The sequence below is a fragment of the Eretmochelys imbricata genome, chromosome 9, assembly GCF_965152235.1.
Source record: "Eretmochelys imbricata isolate rEreImb1 chromosome 9, rEreImb1.hap1, whole genome shotgun sequence".
Lineage (NCBI taxonomy): Eukaryota > Metazoa > Chordata > Testudines > Cheloniidae > Eretmochelys > Eretmochelys imbricata.
In genome coordinates, this window is record NC_135580.1 from 7633988 (window position 1) to 7636707 (window position 2720).

The following is a 2720-nucleotide window of genomic DNA, read 5'->3' on the forward strand; positions in this document are numbered from 1 at the left end:
GACTCCGGTTCCCTTCGCCCCTTCCTGCCCTAGAGCCTCTATTTCAAGACCAGGTAGCACAGCTCCATGATACCCAGTCCCTAACCCACAGTCCACTTCCCCCATCACCATGTCCCCACCTGGACTCCTGCCCCTCTATATTTCTCTCATCCCTTATTCTCTACTCTCAGCAATGGTACTGCCAGTACCAAGAGTTCCAAAAGGCAACGTTTCTCACCCCGTGCAATAACTGTAGTTCTGCATTATGTGCGTCCCTAGGGGTGCTTCACTCCAGGTGCTCATGCGCCTCTCAAGCCCTTGAGCAGAGAATTCTGGCTAGCAGTGCCCATTCAGCCCACACAGGCGCCCTATGCCTTCTCATGGCAGACACCGAGGCTACAGAGGGGTCTGTGGGCAAACTGCCCTCGGTTCCTTCTCTACTCAGTCATCCCTAGGAACAACCGAAGCAGAGGGTAAGGAGGGCGGGTAGGGGAGCACCCATTGCGGGACACAACTCAAAGAACTACAGTTACTGCACAGGGTGAGTAACATTGCCGCCGCCTTCGAGTAGCGGCATCCTTTTGGGTGCTCCACTTCAGGTGGAGATAAGGCCTCTGATGCTGAGCTGGGAGGGAGGGGATGTGGCTCCATGACAGCTGCTCAGGGGGGCTCTGCCCCTCTCAAAGCACACCAGGGAGCCTGCAGCACAGCTGCCTCTATCAACAGAAGGGGGAAACACAGGCAGTTCAGGTGACATTCCTGAGCTGACCGTGCTCTCGAGAGAGATTGCGAGAGCTCCTTCCATAACTAGCCTGAAACTGCAAAACTTGCAGCATCACCAGAAGCGTTGGCAACAATGGGCATGTGAAACTTCAGGGACACCTGGTTCTTGGGTAAGGAGGGAAGGGGAGGGTTTGAAATGTTGGCTTCAAATAAGCAGCTGTCTTCAAATTTATAGCTCTGAGAACTCAGCCTGAGATCTGAAAGTCACACTGTTTTTTCCTTCTCATCATCATCATCAACAAAAGATTTTCCAGGCCAACAGGATCCCTCAGTTTCACTTGTGCAACCTTAAAATCTACAGATTATGCCTTCATTGACACCTCTGCAACTCCCATGGTCTTTAGTGCATTTGCATAGGTGTAACACCTGGGAACTTGGCAAAGAATTCTGTTTATGACGCACCAACAGACATAGAATCCATCTCTCTCTTGCTTTCTTTCATTTGGCTCTGCATGGCTAACAGAAACAAAAAATAATCTGATATGGGTCTGATACACACAGGCAGTAGGTATGCATTGATTCAGAAGGGCCATCTGACCATTCACTTTAAACTAGCAAGATGATATTTTGTCATTAAAAATGTTCACTAGTACAAGTTTGCTGTAAAAATACAAATATGAGAAAACACAGCAGTAAAAACAGTGCTATGAAAACTCCTGAAGACCAAAGGAATGTAGAGAACATCAGAACATCATTCAGACCGCGTGGGGTCTCATCACAAACACGCTCTCAGAAGCAGGAGCAGATCCATCTGCAGACACAGCTGATGTGCCGTCACTGGCGAAAATGTAGCTTAGGAAACAGAAGCTACTTCAGGGAAGAGCTGTGAAAGAAGTTACACTGTAAGACATGGCCACCAAGGCTTCATGACGTTAACCTCTGAGTGTGGTATTTATCTGCAAAGGAGGAGGTTTCTGTATTAGGCAGTAAAACATACAACAGACATAGAACATGGATTGTTAACGGCCGGGTCCAGAATCGTTTAATACTGTTTTTGAGCAAAGCCTGTAAAACCCTGTTCACAACATTACGAAATTGATTCAATTAATAATTCTTGGCACTTAATATTTTCCCTCTGTACATCCTCAAGTGATTCATAACAGTGAGTAAGACATCATTAAGCCCCAACAGCATTCTCAGCTGTTGTACATGAAGGCACAAGTAGGCATCATCCCTGTGCCCTGTGAAGCTTACAATCTAAATGGATACAAGGCTCACATGTCAAACCCAGAGAACAGAGCTAGCTGATAGATTTTCCTCTCTCCACCACAGATATGGGCTATTACTCACATCATCCATCCAGAGGGATGACTTCTCTGCTGCTCAGAGAAGTTAAGTGACTTAAGATCACACAGGTTTCAGAGGGGTAGCCGTGTTAATCTGTATCAGCAAAAACAATGAGGAGCCCTTGTGACACCTTAGAGACTAACACATATATTTGGGCATAAGCTTTCATGAGCTAAACCCACTTCATCAGATGCATAGAGTGGAAAATACACAGCATATGAAAAGATGGGAGTTGCCTTACCAAGTTGGGGGTCAATGCTAATGAGCCAATTCAATTAAGGTGGAAGTGGGCTATTCTCAACGGTTGACAAGAGTAAGGCAACTCCCATCTTTTCATATGCTGTGTATTTATACCTCCTTCCAGTATTTTCCACTCCATGCATCTGATGAAGTGGGTTTTAGCCCACGAAAGCTTATGCCCAAATAAATGTGTTAGTCTCTAAGGTGTCACAAGGGCTCCTCATTGTTTTTGCTGATACAGATTAACACGGCTACCCCTCTGAAACCTGTGTGATCTTAAGTCACTTAACTTCTCTGAGCAGCAGAGAAGTCATCCCTCTGGATGGATGATGTGAGTAATAACCCATATCTGTGTTAGTCTCTAAGGTGCCACAAGCACTCCTCGTTTTTTTTTAGATCACACAGTGTATCAATAAGTGACACCATCAAAG